The sequence below is a fragment of the Palaemon carinicauda genome, chromosome 12 (assembly GCF_036898095.1).
Source record: "Palaemon carinicauda isolate YSFRI2023 chromosome 12, ASM3689809v2, whole genome shotgun sequence".
Classification (NCBI taxonomy): domain Eukaryota; kingdom Metazoa; phylum Arthropoda; class Malacostraca; order Decapoda; family Palaemonidae; genus Palaemon; species Palaemon carinicauda.
Window position 1 is genome coordinate 152,613,902 of NC_090736.1, and position 19,273 is coordinate 152,633,174.

Here is a 19,273-nt window from a genome sequence, read left to right on the forward strand (position 1 = left end):
GTTAACAGCAGCAGCAGCAGCAGCAGCCGCAGCAGTTAGCAGCAGCAGCAGCCGCAGCAGTTAGCAGCAGCAGCAGCAGAAGCAGCAGTTAGCAGCAGCAGCAGCAGCCGCAGCAGCAGCAGCAGCAGCCGCAGCAGCAGCAGCAGCAGTTAGCAGCAGCAGCCGCAGCAGTTAACAGCAGCAGCAGCAGCCCCAGCAGTTAGCAGCAGCAGAAGCAGCAGTTAGCAGCAGCAGCAGCAGCCGCAGCAGCAGCAGCAGCAGTTAGCAGCAGCAGCAGCAGCAGTTAACAGCAGCAGCAGCAGCCGCAGCAGTTAGCAGCAGCAGCAGCAGAAGCAGCAGAAGCAGCAGTTAGCAGCAGCAGCAGCAGCCGCAGCAGCAGCAGCAGCAGTTAGCAGCAGCAGCCGCAGCAGTTAACAGCAGCAGCAGCAGCCGCAGCAGTTAACAGCAGCAGCAGCAGCCGCAGCAGTTAGCAGCAGCAGCAGCAGAAGCAGCAGTTAGCAGCAGCAGCAGCCGCAGCAGCAGTTAGCAGCAGCCGCAGCAGTTAGCAGCAGCAGCAGTTAGTAGCAGCAGCAGCAGTTAGCAGCAGTAGCAGCAGCAGCAGTTAGTAGCAGCAGCAGCAGCAGTTACCAGCAGCAGCAGCAGCAGTTACCAGCAGCAGCAGTTAGCAGCAGCAGCAGTTACCAGCAGCAGCAGCAGCAGCAGCAGTTAGCAGTAGCAGCAGCAGCAGTTACCAGCAGTAGCAGCAGTTAGCAGCAGCAGCAGTTAGCAGCAGCAGCAGTTAGCAGCAGTAGCAGCAGCAGCAGTTAGCAGCAGTAGCAGCAGCAGCAGTTAGCAGTAGCAGCTGCAGCAGTTAGCAGCAGTAGCAGTTAGCAGCAGTAGCAGCAGCAGCAGTTTGCAGCAGTTAGCAGTAGCAGCAGCAGCAGTTAGCAGCAGCAGTTAGCAGCAACAGCAGCAGTTAGCAGTAGCAGCAGTTAGCAGCAGCAGCAGCAGCAGTTAGCAGCATTAGTAGCAGCAGTTAGCAGCAGCAGCAGCAGCAGTTAGCAGCAGCAGCAACAGCAGCAGCAGTTAGCAGTTGCAGCAGCAGCAGTTAGCAGCAGCAGCAGTTAGCAGTAGCAGCAGTTAGCAGCAGCAGTTAGCAGCAGCAGCAGCAGCAGTTAGCAGCAGCAGCAGTTTGCAGCAGCAGCAGTTAGCAGCAGCAGCAGCATCAGCAGTTAGCAGCAGCAGCAGCAGCAGTTAGCAGCAGTAGCATCAGTAGCATCAGTAGCAGCAGCAGCAGTTAGCAGTAGCAGCAGCAGCAGTTAGCAGCAGTAGCAGCAGCAGCAGTTAGCAGCAGTAGCAGCAGCAGTTAGCAGCAGCAGCAGTTAGCAGTAGCAGCAGCACCAGCAGTTAGCAGCAGCAGCAGCACCAGCAGTTAGCAGCAGCAGCAGCAGCAACAGCAGCAGTTAGCAGCAGTAGCAGCAGCAGCAGTTAGCAGCAGCAGCAGTTAGCAGCAGTAGCAGCAGCAGCAGTTAGCAGCAGCAGCAGTTAGCAGCAGTAGTAGCAGCAGCAGCAGTAGCAGCAGCAGCAGCAGTTAGCAGCAGCAGCTGCAGCAGTTAGCAGCAGTAGCAGCTGCAGCAGTTAGCAGCAGTAGCAGCAGCAGCAGTTAGCTGCAGTAGCAGTTAGCAGCAGCAGCAGCAGCAGTTAGCAGCAGAAGTTAGCAGCAGCAGCAGTTAGCAGTAGCAGCAGCACCAGCAGTTAGCAGCAGCAGCAGCACCAGCAGTTAGCAGCAGCAGCAGCAGCAACAGCAGCAGTTAGCAGCAGTAGCAGCAGCAGCAGTTAGCAGCAGTAGCAGCAGCAGCAGTTAGCAGCAGCAGCAGTTAGCAGCAGCAGCAGTTAGCAGCAGTAGCAGCAGCAGTTAGCAGCAGCAGCTGCAGCAGTTAGCAGCAGTAGCAGCTGCAGCAGTTAGCAGCAGTAGCAGCAGCAGCAGTTAGCTGCAGTAGCAGTTAGCAGCAGCAGCAGCAGCAGTTAGCAGCAGAAGTTAGCAGCAGCAGCAGTAGTTAGCAGCAGCAGCAGCAGTAGTTAGCAGCAGCAGCAGCAGTTAGCAGCAGCAGCAGTAGTTAGCAGCAGCAGCACTTAGCAGCAGCAGCAGCAGTTAGCAGCAGCAGTAGTTAGCAGTTAGCAGCAGCAGCAGCAGCAGTTAGCAGCAGCAGCAGCAGTAGCAAAAGCAGCAGCAAGGGAACAGAAACAGTTAGCAGCAGCTAGCAGCAGCCAGAGGTGAAGTTAGCAGCAGCATGCAGCAGCTGTTAGCAGAAGAAGCTAGCAGCAGCTATGAGCAACAGCAAGCAGCAGATGCTGGCAGCAGTACTTAGCAGCAGCAATAGTTGCAGTAGCAAGCGGCTGCAGCACAAGCAAGCAGTAGCAGCAGCAGCAGCATCAGCTAGCAAAAGCAGCATCAGCTAGCAAAAGCAGCAGCAGCTACAAAGAATAGCAGCAGCTACAGCTAGCATGAGTAGCAGCAGCAGCAGCAAGCAGCAACAGCTGCCAGCAAGAGCAGCAGCAGCTGCCAGCAAGAGCAGCAGCAAGCAGCAGCAGCTGCCAGCAAGAGCAGCAGCAAGCAGCAGCAACAACGCCAGCAGCTAGCAGTAGCAAGTAGCAGCAGCTAGTAGCAGAAAGCAACATCATGCAGCAGCTAGCAGTAGCAGCAGCTGGCAATAGCAGAGACAGGAGCTACCATTAATAGCAGCTAACAGCATCAGTTATGAGCTAGCAGAAACAGCAAGCACCTGGAGGTCGTGAGAGTCAGGAGGAGAAGCAGTAAAAAACATGAAAATCCCCCCCCCCACCCAATAAGAAAACTATAACCCCCCCCCCCCCCCCCCCGAAAATAAAAAAACTATATCCAAAAAAAAAAACCTATAAATTCCCCCCCCCCCCAAAAAAAAAAAAAAAAGTAAACTATAAAATATAAAAAAAATAAAAACTATAAAATAAAAAAAAATAAAAATAAAAACTAAAATCCCCCGGAAATTAACAAAAACTATGAAATCCCAAATAAATAAATGAAATGAAAAGCTATGGAATAAAAAAACTATAAATAAATATAATAAAAACCTATAAAATAAAAACTATGAAAAAAAAAAAATAAAATAAGAGAGGGAAGAGAAGCAGGAGGAGAAAAATGAAGAGAAACAGTTGAAAACATGAAAAATCCACCCAATGAAAAAAAAAAAGGAGGAGCAACAAGAGAAAGAAGAGAAGCAGGAGGAGAAGAAGGAGAAGAAGAAGCAAAAAACATAATAATCCACAAAAAGATAAAACTATACGATAAAAAAAAAGAAGTAAAAAAGAAGGAGCAACAACAAGAGAAAGAAGAGAAGCAGGAGAAGAAGGAGAAGAAGAAGAAGAAGCAAAAAACATAATAATCCACAAAAAGATAAAACTATAAGATAAAGAAAATCCAAAAAAAAGAAGTAAAAAAGAAGGAGCAACAACAAGAGAAAGAAGAGAAGCAGGAGGAGAAGAAGGAGAAGAAGAAGAAAAGAACATCATAATCCACAAAAAGATAAAACCATAAGATAAAGAAAATCCAAAAAAAAAGAAGTAAAAAAGAAGGAGCAGAAACAAGAGAAAGAAGAGAAGCAGGAGGAGAAGAAGGAGAAGAAGAAGAAAAGAACATCATAATCCACAAAAAGATAAAACTATAAGATAAAGAAAATCCAAAAAAAAAAGAAGTAAAAAAGAAGGAGCAGAAACAAGAGAAAGAAGAGAAGCAGGAGGAGAAGAAGGAGAAGAAGAAGAAAAGAACATCATAATCCACAAAAAGATAAAACTATAAGATAAAGAAAATCCAAAAAAAAAGAAGTAAAAAAGAAGGAGCAGCAACAAGAGAAAGAAGAGAAGCAGAAGGAGAAGAAGAAGCAAAGAACATCATAATCCACAAAAAGGTAAAACTATAAGATAAAAAAAAATCCAAAAAAAGAAGAAGAAAAAAAGGAGCAGAAACAAGAGAAAGAAGAGAAGCAGGAGGAGAAGAAGGAGAAGAAGAAGAAGCAAAAAATATAATAATCCACAAAAAGATAAAACTATAAGATAAAGAAAAATCCAAAAAAAAAAAAGAAGTAAAAAAGAAGGAGCAGCAACAAGAGAAAGAAGAGAAGCAGGAGGAGAAGAAGGAGAAGAAGAAGCAAAGAACATAATAATCCACAAAAATATAAAACCATAATATAAAAAAAAGAAATAATCCAAAAAAAGAAGAAGAAAAAAAGGAGCAGCAGCAAGAGAAAGAAGAGAAGCAGGAGGAGAAGAAGGAGAAAAGAACATAATAATCCACAAAAAGATAAAACTATAAGATAAAGAAAATCAAAAAAAAGAAGTAAAAAAGAAGGAGCAGAAACAAGAGAAAGAAGAGAAGCAGGAGGAGAAGAAGGAGAAGAAGAAGCAAAAGACATAGAAAATCCAACCACCCCCCCAAAAAAGAAAAAACTAAAAGACTATAAAATCCTAAAAATATAAAAAATAAAAAAGAAAAAAAAAAAGGAAAAGGAAGGAGCAGCAACAAGAGAAGGAAGAGAAACAGGAGAAAAAGTAGGAGAAGTAGCACAAAAAGAAAAAAAAAAATTCCAAAAAATTTAAAAACCAAAAAATCCAAAAAAAGGAATCAGCAGCAATAAGAGAAGGAAAAGGAGGAGGAGGAGTAGGAGAAGGAGGAGGAGGAGAAGAAGAAGGAGGAAAGCAGCAAAAAACATAAAAAATCCCCACAAAATAAAAAAAAATATAAAACGCCCCCAAAAAAGGAAGCAACAGTAAAAAACGAAGAAAAGAAACAAGAGGGGAAGCAGCTAAAAAGAAAAAAAAAAAGAAAACTATAAAATAAAAAGATAAAAATAAAGAAGCAGTAGCAACAAGAGAAGGAAGAAAAACATAAAATAAAAATCCTTTCAGGAGGAAATATCCTTTGATGTAGACGTACAAGCCTACATCATTGGATAAAGTACAGACTCAGTTGGAAGGATTATGTAGTTGGACTATGGAAGATGGTGAGAAAAAGAAACTTTTTTTGGAGGAGGAAATATCCTTTGATGCAGAAGCACAAGCCTACATCATCGGATAAAAGTAGGGACTCAATTGGGAGGATCAAGTGGTTAGACTAAGTCATCAATTCATGGTGCACAGATAAATTGTGAATGTTCTCATTGGCCACAATTGGTTACTACTGTTTGTGGCTAGCTGGAGTGAGGGAAGTTGGCCGAAACCTATTTCTGTATAAAGGGGCAACCTCTGGCACGGCGTAAAAACCCGTAAGTTCAATGCCCCGAACACTGAAAGAGGTTACAAATGTCTTCTCCTCTTCGTCAGTTAGGATCAATTATCATATGACATTCTACTGATGATTTTAGAATTGTTAAGATGATGAAAAAAAGGGAGGAAAGGAGGGTCGTGGGAACCAAGCCTGCAAAAATGGGGAGTAGGCTAAACCCACCTAATGAGCCCTTTGGTCAGGGCGAAACCCTTATGTTACAGATGTAATCTTGCTTAGCACGAAGAAAACTTAATATTTAGTAATCCACATAAGGAAAATTAAAAGATATTGTGTATATGCAGAAATGCTCTTCTACACTTTCGTCAGCCACTGGACCTCTCTTTAGAGCGTTTATTATGAAAAGGCTCTAAGAAGAGGTCCAGTGGCGAACGAAGCTGTAGAGCATTTCTACATATACACATTATCTTTTAATTTTCCTTATGTGGATTACCATATATATGTATATATATATATATATATATATATATAGTGGCGTCAATGTGTTTCCTACAGGAATACTCAATTTCAAGAGCTTTTTTAAGTTTTCAGGTATAAGCCTTTAGTTTAATATACGATGATTATTCCTTTTCTTCATATTCTATTCACTACACTGTTTCGACAAAATTAAGTCTTCATCAAGTGGTTATTGATTAACATTAGTTTACAATTCCTTTTGTATATGAGGTTCTACAATGATAAAGGGAATTGTAAACATGTTAGTTAGTAATCCATTGATAAAGACATAGTTTTGTCAAAACAGTGTTGTAGTGAATAGAATAAATGAAGAGAAATAGTCATAGTGTTCTTTGACCAAAGGCTCACTCCTGGGAATCTAAAGAAGCTAAAGAAATATGAGGATTCCTGTAGGAGACACATTGACGCCACTGAGGTAATCGCCTTCAATGAAAACTGCATTCGAGAGAAGAGATGTTCTGTAGTGCAGAACAAAGAACTCAGTCATGTCCTCCCACTTGCGTCTGTTTATGGTCTTTCTGTGCCAGTCTATACCTGCAAACTTTCTCAGCTCGTCAATCCATCGTCTTCGCATCCTTCTTCTGCTTTTACAAAATCTAGGGACCCATTCTGTCATTCTTAATGTCCATTTATTGTCTGTCGTTAATATATATATATATATATATATACACACATATATATATACATATATATCACACACATATATATACATACACACACACACACACATATATATATATATATATATAACCACAGAAAATACAGCCGTTTAAAGTCCACTGCAGGTCATAGGCCTCAGACATTTCCTTAACCACGTCTGAAGTTTGGCCATTTTCATCACCACGCTGGCCATTGCGCACTGGTGATGGTAGGAGAATTTAGCCTGACCGCTCATAGCAAACCAGCCTGGTATAGATAGCCTTGAGTAGTACACTTATTATGGGTGGCCTTGGCTAGTACACATTTGCTGTCATGGCGATATGCAAACCCTTTCCCCGGTTAAGGTCTCCCCACTCAGAAAGGGATCCCTTGATAAGACCTGGTCTGAATGACTGACATCATCTTTCTTGTGGTAAATCGATTATTTTATCACAAACAAAATCGACTGAATGAATAAACAAATGAAGTGTCAACAAAGGTAAGAAAAACAATAAGAAAGAGAAACAATGACCCAGGTGAATGTGACGGAAGGTGAGGGAAAAGTAGATTTTGAGAGAATCATTATTATTATTATTATTATTATTATTATTATTATTATTATTTAACTAAGGTACAACGCTAATTGGAAAAGCAGAATGCTATATGCCCAAAGGCTCCAACAGGTAAAAATAGTCCAGTGAAGAAAGGAATCGAGGAGATAAATAAGCTACTGGGGAAGTAATAAACAATTAAAATACAATACTTTAAGAACAGTAGCAACATTAAAATGGATCTTTCATATATAAACTATGAAATCTTAAAAAACAAAACTTGCTGAAGGGAAATAAGATATAATAGAGTGATCGAGTGTACCCTCAAGCGAGAGAACTCTACCTCAAGACCGTGTAAGATCATGGAACAGAGGCTATGGCACTAACCAAGACTAAGGAACAAATATAGGGAAATGATCAGAGATGCTGAATTAGGAGAGGATAATGGGAAGTTCTTTGAATTTGTCAAGTCGACAACAACACGAAGCGAACATGTTCCCCAATTGTTAACAAATAGTCGTTATCTGTAAAGCCATAAGAGACTGTGAGTTTATGATCACAGCATCATTTTAATCTCGCACTCAAGTCTAATGTTACCTTAAGCTACCATTTACGATTTCCCTCGGGCTAGGACGACGACAAGCAATGTTAAGTGGGCTAATAAGGTAAGAGCATGCTGACTGACATGAAGAGAGAGAGAGAGAGAGAGAGAGAGAGAGAGAGAGAGAGAGAGAGAGCAGAGAGAACTGCGAAATCAATTTGCGAGATAAATACATTGATATACCCCAAGACATGCCAAAGACCCGTGATTTGAATGTTTATCAAATATCAGAGTACTACAACCTTATCAATTCATTCAAATAATCTGGCTCAGATTCAAGACTTATAAGTTTCACCAACTCACAAAGATTAAATGTGTTTTTCATATTCAAATAAGCTATATATTTTGATACCTTAATGTCCGGATTTTCTCTTATACCTCGGGATCAGAGACCCAAGGGGGAATCACTCAAAGACAGTAGCTTTCTGCCCGGCCAGGGAATCGAATCTTGGTCCAGGAAGCTGGTGTGACAGTGACATAGCATTTAAATGCTATGTCACTGTCATACCAGCTTCCTGGACCAAGATTCGATTCCCTGGCCGGCCAAAAAGCTACTGTCTTTGAGTGATTCCCCCTTGGGTCTCTGATCCCGAGGTATAAGAGAAAATCCAGACATTAAGGTATTGAAATATATGGCTTATTTGAATATGTATGTATGTATGTATGTGTATATATATATATATATATATATGTTATATATATACACACAAACACACACACACACACATATATATATATATATATACACATATACAGTATATATATATCCCTCTCTGAATGGGGAATACCCTTACGTAGTGAAAGGTTTGTGTATCGCCATGATCAGCAAAGCGGTACTAGTCAGGGCCACTCATACTAGTTTGGCTTACTTTAAGGGATCAGGCAAAAGTCTCCCACATCACCAATCTACAGTGGCATGCGTAGGGATAAGCCAGGCCGAGCCCCATACATATCTGAGGCCTTTTTCCCGCAGTGGTTTTTAGAAACGGCTGCAAAGTTGAATTAGTTATAGATATTAAGAGGAGGAATACGTACCTGTAACCCCAAAACTGTAGGACTAAGCGAGTCAATATTACCACGACTGAGATCAAATGAAAGACAAGGCCTTGCAAAGAATTTAGCTAAAGAAAAAGATAGGGATTGAATGTAAGGTAATAACATCTATTACACACATACACACACGCGTGCGCACACACACACACACACACACATATATATATATATATATATACAGTGATGTCTTAGGATACAAAAGTAATCCGTTCAGGATACGGTTTCGTATCCTGATTTTTTTCGTATCCTGAGTCGCGTTTTACATGTAAATAGCCTAATCCGTTCCAAGCCTTACGAAAACACACCTTTCTTTCATAAACACGCTAAACTGTAGTAATAAACATGCAATGCAGCCATTTCTATCATTCAATAATTAACCCAACCGTTAAAAACAGCCTAATCCATTCCAGAAACCACCATGAGATTATTCAATAATGTAGTTATAGCCTAGTTATCCCCTCCAAGCCTTAAGAAAACAGTCCGTTTTCTTTACTACTGTATAAAAGTTACGGTACTGTATGTAAAGCATTTGGATCAGTGAAGGTGTATTGTTACCTGTACGTACACCTAAACTAAGGATTGATACCCTGAAAAAAAGGTTACAGTTAATAAGTGTAACAAAAATGTTGAAACTTACCTTTTGATTGAGACGATGTCCGATAGCGAAGTCGCGGCAGAGGAGGATGGCTTAAGGCAGAAAACGTAACAAGTGACAGACTACGTACAATAATTTACACACTTAACACATTAACACTTAAACTTTATGAAATAAAAAAATGGCAGAAATAATTAACACTTAACATTACGTACGGAAAACTATGAAATGAAAGAAAAAATTACTTTAACACTTAACGGTAACATAAAACTTAAAATTGAATTTTTTTTTTTTTGCTTTTTTATAACTTTACGTTTTTCATATTTTCTAAATTTCTTCTACTTCTTCATCACTTTCTTTTTTTTACTTTCACCTTCTAATTCTTCATCACTTCCTCTTTTCTGTTTCTTTTCTTCACTTTCACCTTCGTCTTGGCCTACTAATACCGCTGGCCTCTTTAATAAGAAACTATCCATTGAAGCTTGTTTCTGCCTACTTTTCAACACATTTCTAAAATGCGTTAGGCAAACGTCATTGCAGTGTTGAAGCGCACGGTTGGTATAAACTTTTTCTGGATGTTCCTTTTCGACGTAGTCTGCCATTTTATGGAAACATGCGAGAATTTCCTTAATGTCTTCCTGCAGAGTCAACTCGTCGAACGTTTTAACAAAGGCTTCGGCGGCGTTCGTGCCCGAGCTGGCTGCCTCCCCATGCCGTACCACTGAATGAATGCCAGTCCTTTTCTTGAATTTCTCGAACCACCCCCCGAGAAGCCTTGAACTCTGGGGGTTCCTGCTGGGATGTTCCTTCTCCTGCCCCTTCTTCGGCCTGAGAACGCACAATATCACCGAAAATGGCGGAGGCCTTCTGGCAAATTGTAGTCTCAGTGATGGTGTCTCCTGAGATCTCTTTGTCTTTGATCCACACAAGAAGCAGCCTCTCCATCTCGTCATGCACGTGGATTCTCTTGTTGGAGAAAATAGTGACGCCCTTAGAAGATGCGCTGCTTTGATAGCCGCCTTCTGCTTCAGGATGGTGCCTATCGTAGATGGATTCCGGCCATTCTCCTTAGCGATCGCACTTAAACGCATGCCAGACTTGTACTTTTTTACGATTTCAAGTTTCGTCTCCATCGAGAGCATCGTCTTCTTCTTCTTTCCTTCGGCAACATTCTTGGGACCCATGGCTACAGTAATACGTAATATAATACACTACGTACGTTATATACAGTACAGTACTATGTATAGTAAACACTAATACAGTACAGTGCACAGTAACGAATGTTTAATAACGATAACACGTGGCGTACGAATGTACTGTATATTAACACTACGTCAAACAAGCGAAAGCACAAAAAGTCTGTTAACAATACCGCGGTCGGAACGAAAAGAGAGAGAGAGGGATGAACGCCCGTGCGTAAGCAAGCTGGGATAGTTGCCAACCAATAGGAAAGCAGGATCTTATGGCGTCAGCTAGCATCTGAGTAGGGAGATAACCAATGGGTGAGCGGGAGGCTGTGAGTGAGTCTACCCAAGTTCAAAGTCTGACGGCGCGCGCTTTTTAAAATTACTCTTGGCGAAGAGTTGGGATCTCGTAAGGTTTTCGTATCCTGAAATTTTATTCGTATACTGGGGCATAAAAATCTTCGAATCGCTTTTTCGTATCCTGAATTTTTCGTAAGCAGAAACTTTCGTATCCAGAGGTATCACTGTATATATATATATATATATATATATGGATCTTTTAGTTTTTACTGCCGCAAAAACTATGAAACCAAAATACACTTTTCTAATGCAGTTTTTATGCTCTATACGAAAATAGAATTCTTTTTTTCCGAGAAATGAAAAATATAAAAAGATGTTAAAGATGATTATTTCCTATGCATTTGTTAAGAAGCTTAATTTTCATTTTTCCTCAGATAATATGGCTAGCGACGAACTGGGTATTAGCCATGACGTGGTTGTGGACTACAACAACTATATATGATAGCTAAGTTAACATTGAGACCTAACCTAACCTAGCCTAACCTAACCTAACCTTATCTAACCTTTTTTTTTTCTAAATAATTACATTTTCGGAAAGAGCATAAAAAACTGCATTAGAAAAGTGTATTTTGGTTTCATAATTTTTACGGCAGTCAAACCGAAAAGGCCCTCGTTTTCCAGCGTAGAGCAATACATAATCACTGTTTGACATTGTCCTATATTCCTTCCCTCCTTTCTTCCGTTTCGCCTTCCTTTCTTCCTTCTTTATCACATTCGTCTTCAGGAAACTCTTTTGGTAACATATTTTTCCACAATTTCTATGAAGCGAAAAATAAAAATACCGAAAACCAAACCAGATTAAACAGCTCCTTATTCTCATAGTCTTGGATAGGCCTATATGAATTTAGTGCAGAGCTTGCTATGGTTTGGCGCTCGGTCCGGGGAGGCCAAACCTCCCTGAGTTGCAATATGAAGTTGAAAGAACTTGAAAAGCAACAAGATTGAATTAGAAGTAAAGTGGAAGGCTATAGGCCTACAGTGAACGTAGCATTCGCTGTTTAGGGACTAAGGGAGAGATACTGCAAAGGACCCTTTAAAATGCCTATAGTTAACCGCCTGAGATGCAATGATGGCACTAGCCTCCTAAGGGAAGGCTGCTACAAGATATAAGAACTCGCAGTTGTTGTTTAACTTATTCGGTAAAGGAAATATGCATATTTCCAAAACGTCAGCCTAGGCCTAGTTTGAGGTATGGCTGGAGGAGGTTTTGTTCGGTAAGGTTGAGGTTTTGGGTTGAGTTATAGGAGTAGCAGCAGAAGTAGGAGAAACAAATGCAATTCAGTAGAGGGTTGGTTCTGTAGTTAAGTCAAACCTTGCATAGCCTTACCTCCCCTACGGAGTATCTCCTCCTCCGAAGTCCAGACACCTTCCCATCCTCGGTGTTCCTTCCTTGTAGGTAGTAGGTTGGCCAAGGCTACCGCTAGAGAGTTATGGGGTCGTTTGACTGGCCAGGCAGTACTACATGGGACCCTTCTCTCTGGTTACGGTTCACTTTCCCTTTGCCTACACATACACCGAATAGTCTGGCCTATTCTTTACAGATTCTCCTCTGTCATACACATGACAATACTGAGATTACTAAACAATTCTTCTTCTCCCAAGGGGTTAACCACTGCACCGTAATTGTTCAGTGGCTACTTTCCTCTTGGTAAGGATAGAAGAGACTCTTTAGGTATGGTAAGCAGCTCTTCTAGGAGAAAAATAAAGCACGCTAATAGACGAAGTAATTTTAGTGTAATGAAAATTCCTACGATGTAAAGTGCCAGCATTTGATTAAAATAACGAGCGTCTTTCATTTAATTACATATTAAGGTTTTTTTTCATATTTTCAATGTGTAAAATACAGTTGTAAAAGATGATCTATAGTTACTGATAGCATCTTAAAGTATTATTGGAGGCAAAACTGCGAGTTTACTAAGAGTGAATGTAGGATTGTGTGTGTATGTGAGTAGATAATAAAGTGAGATATAAGAATTGTGTTTGATTCTGGTCCAGAGTATGCTAAAGCCAACAACATATTTTGGCACCTAATACGGGGCCTTGCTCATTAACACATCAGTCTTTGGGGTTATATTTCTTCAGGGCTTTCGAGTTAGTTAGTCCAGAAAGGATAGTGTGAGGAGAGACACTGTGAAAGGAATAAACATGGAAGAATAGATGGAATCTTTGAGAGATGAATCGAAGAGGAAAAATGCAAGAATGAAAGATTGAGGAAATAAAATGAAGAACTGATGATGCTGGTGAAAGGGATAAAAATTAGAGTGAAACTTCACTTGAAAATAGCTGTGGAGAAACAGGAGGAAAAAATGGTTAGAAGGATGAAGTAAATGTGGGGGATGGAGGCCCTGGAAAATGAGTAAAAGTGACTATTATAACAGTGAGTCAGAGTGAAAACGAGTACGAGGAAATTTACGAGTGTGCCACAGATAGCAAAATGTAGTTTGAATGGAGAAATGTGTCAAAATAAAGTTTTGGGTAAGAGTACCTGGCAGTTTTTTGGAAGGGATTTAAATAGTTTTTATAGAAAAGGTATAAAAAAGGAGATTTACAGGGAGGCAAGGAAAGAAGAACGAGTTTGAAGAAGCAAAATGAAACTACGGATGCACGAGCATTGACTGGAGATTTTAGCAAGGAAGTTTGGGAACGAGAATATAAATTAATGTATGATATTGGTGAAAAAGTTCCTTGCCCCTGACCTGTCAGTGGGTGAACATTTTTCAGTTCTTAAAAAAAGGAGAAAATTAGATGGGAAAATGAAAGATTATAATGGGATGATGGGTTGGAAGTAGTGAAAGATCGCAAAGTCTGAAGATGATGTGCATGTAAAGAATGAAAGTAGTATGTGCGTAGTAAAGAAATTAGGATAAACGATTATCCCAGAATACTCACCGTGGTAGGTAACACGGTAAATGTCACGGCAAAGTTCCTAGAGGAATACGATGTGAAAAAAAAGATGTGAGAATGAGACAATCGAATAGTATATACCAGGAATACTAGAATGAGGAATATGATGGAGATAGCAAGACTGTTAGAAACAACAGCACACTTACTACCACATACAGGATAGTACAGGCTGAGAAGACCTGAATGCAAAGGTTTGAAAAAATTATGAAAAATCTAATGCAGCATGTTTAAAGAACTAACTGAACGACAGTGCCTGAGATTAGTATCAAAATCTGGCTTAAAGGTTTAAAGGCCGCTCATGAGGCAGAGGCAAGGGATAGTGACATCGCCCTATCAAGTTGGACAATGCCTTTTATATATATATATATATATATATATATATATATATATATATATATATATATATATATATATATATATTGATAATAGAATTGTAACGAACTATTGTCTTATAACAACATCTCTCTAATTTTTTTATACTTTTCGAGTCATTAATTTTTTCCCATTTGGTAATTAAAAGGTTATAATTCTCTAAAGTGATGCTTCAATTACATGGTTTCTCGTTATTAATCTATTACAAATAAATCATTCCTTTAGGAAAGCAATTAAAGAAAGTAATGGGTAACCTGTAGCGGAATCCCTTAATAGAGATCTAGCTAAAATTAGTGCATGGTGCAAATTATGGGGTATGAAGTTGAATTCTAACAAAACTCAAAGTATGATTGTAAGTAGGTCATAGAAAGCACAGAAAGTAAACACACATTCAATATACATGAAAATGAAAATACAAACAGATACGGAATACAAATACTGTAAAATGTTAGTCTTTATTTACGAAATAGAAGAAAAATGAGAAGACAAAGAAAAGACTAACAAAATAACATGTTGAAGCAGTATACTCCTGTCATGCTGCTCAGATGTGCAAACACGCTGAAATATTCATGCACTTATAAGTTAAATCAAAATGAAATAAAATACATACCACTAAACATCTTCCTAACGTTAAATATGTCAGCTCCATAGAAATACATTATTTTAATAGCTTTACGAAAAAAAAAAAGTTTGAAACCAAAAAATGTACTGCGGATGCCTTGCCTCTTAATCTTACATCCAATATCAGTAGGGCTTACTCATAAGTAGCATATATTTCATGCATTATACTATTAGTACTCACCGTTCTTTATCCTCAGGGAACCTGTGAAACACCAAATGAGGATCGGTTTCTTTTCGTTTAATGGAAACAACACACTTGAGTGACTTATTGGCTGTTGGCGCCATGATATCGTTTGTGTCAACTGTCAAATTCTCAATATAAACAAACAGACCAGGGTTGCCAGGTTTTCTAAATGAGAAAAGGCCAACTTCTATCCAACAGAAGCTTTAAAAGGCCAACCAATTAGTAGAAAAAGGACAAATATATTGTATTTAAGACCCGCCTTTTTTCATATTATTAAAGGCCAACCAATTTAAAATAAGAAGGCCAAATATGAGGGTTTTTGGCCTGAAAAAGAGCCAAACTGGCAACCATGAAACAGACGACATGCGATATACTTACAACGCCATCTGAACACCGAGCGGTTAAACTATTGCGTTCACTTTGGAGTTGGCAGCTACTATATTAACATTTGAATTTTTTTGAGCCTTTCTATTTTCCTTCAGTATATAGTCTTTGCAACAAACCTTGCTTAAAATGTTTCAAGAGATCTTTGTCATACAGTTAATACAAATGAGTGTATTCGCATGAATAGATTAAGTTTTGAAGAACAAATTTCATAAGTTTGTTGAACCTCCAACAAAGAATGTGCCATTCATCCTTATATGCACTCTTCTACTTCCTTTATAGTAAGTTACTTCCATTTCCATGTCTTCCATTCCATCTTTTATAAACTTTTCTTCGCCTACCTCCTTGAAATTTTGAACTATATACTCTTTTTTTTTGCATGAAATAATTGTAATTTGTTCTTTCCACATGACTAAACCACCTCACAATATGCTGGCTTATTCTTTCACTTATGTTTACCCTTTTTTCTCTGCTGCGTATTTCCAGGTTTCTCAGCACATCCATTCTTTTTACACCATATTTACTATTCTACATGAAGGTTAATCTTAGCCTAAAAGTTTAAGCTTTTTTCTATTTCACACCCACACTTTACTTGAGTGTACAGTTTGTGTGTATATATAAAGTTTAATTAACGGGGCCGGCAGCCGGGGGGAGGGGTGCTTGTCCATGGAAGTCGCAGGAGCGTTGTCGGCAGGCCAGCGGCAAACCGGAAGCCGGTCCGGCGGGGTGAATCCATCTAAGGCTACACACTGAGCAGCAGAGAGGTAGGAGACACCTATAAGGGCGACCGCCGGCAGGGCGGTGGCCTCCGGCAGCCGACAGGCTGTCGGCGCTGGTGAACCTAGCTGGGTACATAAGATTGAGGGTTGTCTGAGATGTTGGCGGCCCCCGGCAGCTGGCAGGCTGTTGCCTTAGGTAATCCTCATATAGGAACATCCTATGAAGTAGGAAGGTCACATGGGGTGCCGGCAGGCGGAGGTGGCAGTGGACCGGCACCATGATAGAAGAGAGAAAGATAAGGAGGAAGTGGGGAAGGGTAATGTCCGATACCCGACCGGCTTCCCTCTGGAAGGAGTGCTCTCATGATAGGAGGGGATACGCCTATCATCCGGCGGCAGGTGGCCGGCAGACGGCTGGATGCCTATGGTAATCCAAGGGAGGATCAGAGGACACTCAAAAGGGGAGAGGGTGATTTTCCGCCGGCAGGCCGGCCTCTGACACTACCCTATAGTTCGACCATGAGGGGGAAGTGTAGCAGAGCGGCCAGCCAAGCAGAAGAGCACAGCTTAACCTACAACTCTCCCCAAGGGAGGAATTGTAGGACAGCGGACAGGGGTGTGAAGGCAAGCCAACACAAAGGGATAGAGTGGGGGTAGGGGTCTGAGGGAGCAGAAGGGGTCGCAACCCTAAAGCTCCCAAGGGGTGGGGGGAATCTGTTAGATGCTATACTACCCAGGTAGGAGAGAAACGCTCTCCAACCCTAGGGTAGGTTAGCTCAGAGTAGGCACAGCACTGGTGTACTGTCCTAAACTATAATAAAACAGAATCCCCCAAAGCCTAACCTAAACCAGGAGAGTCTTCTCCTAGATTAGGGAGGGCTGGGAAGACATATTGCTAGGCTACAGGAGGAAGGGATGTGTCCCAACCAAGAGCAGTCTAGGGGTAAGGGCAGAGCCCTTCCACCTTCAGTCTCAGTCGATACCTAAAGAGAAATGCGTTTCCTAGGGGTGGACTGGGATGAACGATAGGTACTCTGGGGTTCTGTCCAAGGTCCCCCCATATACTATGGTAGGGAAGAGGGAAGAACGATCTAGCCTAACCTACCCAAAAATTATTTCGGGTAAGGGGGCTAAGATATAGCAAAGCTACCCAGAGGGAGATTACCCGAAGGTAACAGGGGAGATAAGGAAGTATACAAGGGCCCCAACGTTGGGTTAGGGGATGTGACATGGATGGACCAGGCACGGTCCCTTGTATGGTCCCTAGAAGGCGAAAAACATGTGCAACACTGAATCTTGTATGTTTAAAAATGCCTATATCTTCATTAACATTAACACTAGGAACACTTATTATATCATGCAGAAGTAAACATGAACACTGGGCTGCGGCCTAGGCTAGGCTAGAAGTCTAGTATGGGGTCGGCTAACTAAGAACGCCGAAGAATACCATCGGCATAATATAACTAATTCCTAGCAATGAAGACTAAATAACTAATGATATTTAATTAGTTATAAGGCCGGGAAGGCTGTTCTGGCTAACTAAATAAAGCATCGAAGGCGAACAGTGGCGTCATAAAATGGCGCCTCCGGGTAAGGCACAGCTCTGCCACAAAACACAAGATTTAAGCGTAAAAAAATTGTTACTTTATGGCCAGAGCTAATTCAAACAATACAAGAACCTGGTACTCAACTTTCCAGAAGAAGGCGAGGCTGAAGGTTGCGACATGGCTAAGGATGCAAAAGATAATTGGCAATCACTGGGAAAAACAAACCAATGTTGGAAGCTACAAGCTTAGGAATGAGGACGGACGTGACGTCACACAGTATGGCGGACTGTTTGTTTACGTTGCGAGTACCGTAACAGTAACGAAGGAGGGTAACTTTGGACCGGCTCCTCAGTTACCTCGCCACCTTTCCCCCTTGAAGCGTAAACGCTATGTGGGGTGCAGATAGCCACGTGGCGTGTTAATGCATGCGTCCCCTGTTGATATACAATATCCTAGAGGGAAACCTTTAGGGTACTCGCACCAGAAGTTAGAATTCTGTGAAACCTTTAGTTTAATTCTCTGGGAATATCTTTTGTAGTCATATATACCCAAAGGAAGCTACTGAAGGAACCTTCCATCAGGATGACATGGCTTGAGCCCAAAAAATAGCTTGCACAAACTCTGGGTATGCCTAAATATTTCATTATCATAACAATATTTCTAGATATTTCTTAGTTAACTTGATTATTTCTTTTATTTAAAGCCGAAGTATTTTGCTATCCGTCTATCAATCTAATGATTCAATTAGTGCCACTCATTACTATTTAAAAATAAGTGTAGTATTCTTTGCTTGGCTTTTATTACTAGGGTAATCAATGCTTTAGTGCTTACCTGTTTTTGTTGTGTCCTTTAGGCAAAGGCCTCAAGTACTAGCCTTGGCTATAGTTCTCGGGTACAGAAGCTTTATTCCTTTCTTGAGCGTTTCACTGGAGATTGTTAGGTATGTACCGAATGGGAGTAGCCTACAGTAACTAAAAATGCCTCTCAGTTATGTCAGAAGGATATTGCTCAGCATTGAGTCTTGTTTTTCAATCTCTACTCATATGAGTTTTCTATGCTTGTGGAAAGCTTTGAGCAGTGCTTCTCACCTCGAGACCTTGGACCTCCCAGAGTGGGACATGACCTGTGTTCTCGAGGCTCTTACACATGGCCAGTAGGAGCCTTTAAGAAGTTATCAGATAGAGCTTTAACTCTCAAGACAGTCCTTTCACTAGCAGTAGGCTAGCTTTGGCGAAGAGAGTTGGCAAGTTGCACAAACATTCTTGTTCTAACCCGCACTGAAGGTTGGAAGGTCTCTTAGTTTTGTGCCCGAATTTGTGACCAAACCCCAGAACTTATGAACACGACTCAGGTTTGAGACCTTCCCTATTCCTTTGCTTTATGAAGTGTCCTGAGGTAATCATGAGATGCTTTTGTGTCCACTGAGGGCTCTACTTAACATCTCAGGTTAGAGTGTCAGCAACTCTGTCTTAGCTAGCACTGGGGGTATCAAGAAAGAGGTGCCAAGAACAGTCTCTTTCTGGGTTTGTGAAACAATCAATGAGCATACGCTTCAACTTTTGAGGGGTCGAGGTACTAGCTCAAACCAGAGCTCCTGAACTCAGGTGTATTAATCATGCCGACCTTACATTCGGACAGGTGATGAAGGAATTTGGAAGTGCCCAAACCCTCCTAACCCTTCTATCTAAATTTTTCAACACTTTTGTTCTTGATCCCGTGGTGGCAGTTCTAGCAGATGTGCAGCCAGCCTCATTCCCATACAGGACGGAAATAATCTTGTTTATGGTAACACTTTCAATGAGAGTCA

At 41.0% G+C, this 19,273-nt stretch overlaps 1 protein-coding gene across 6 annotated transcripts in view; it reads right to left on the reverse strand.

Annotated features, from left to right (window-relative positions):
- Nucleotides 1–19,273, reverse strand: part of LOC137651332 (serine-rich adhesin for platelets-like) — a 171,847-nt gene that overhangs the window by 53,035 nt on the left and 99,539 nt on the right. The gene's annotated exons all lie outside the window — the stretch shown is intronic.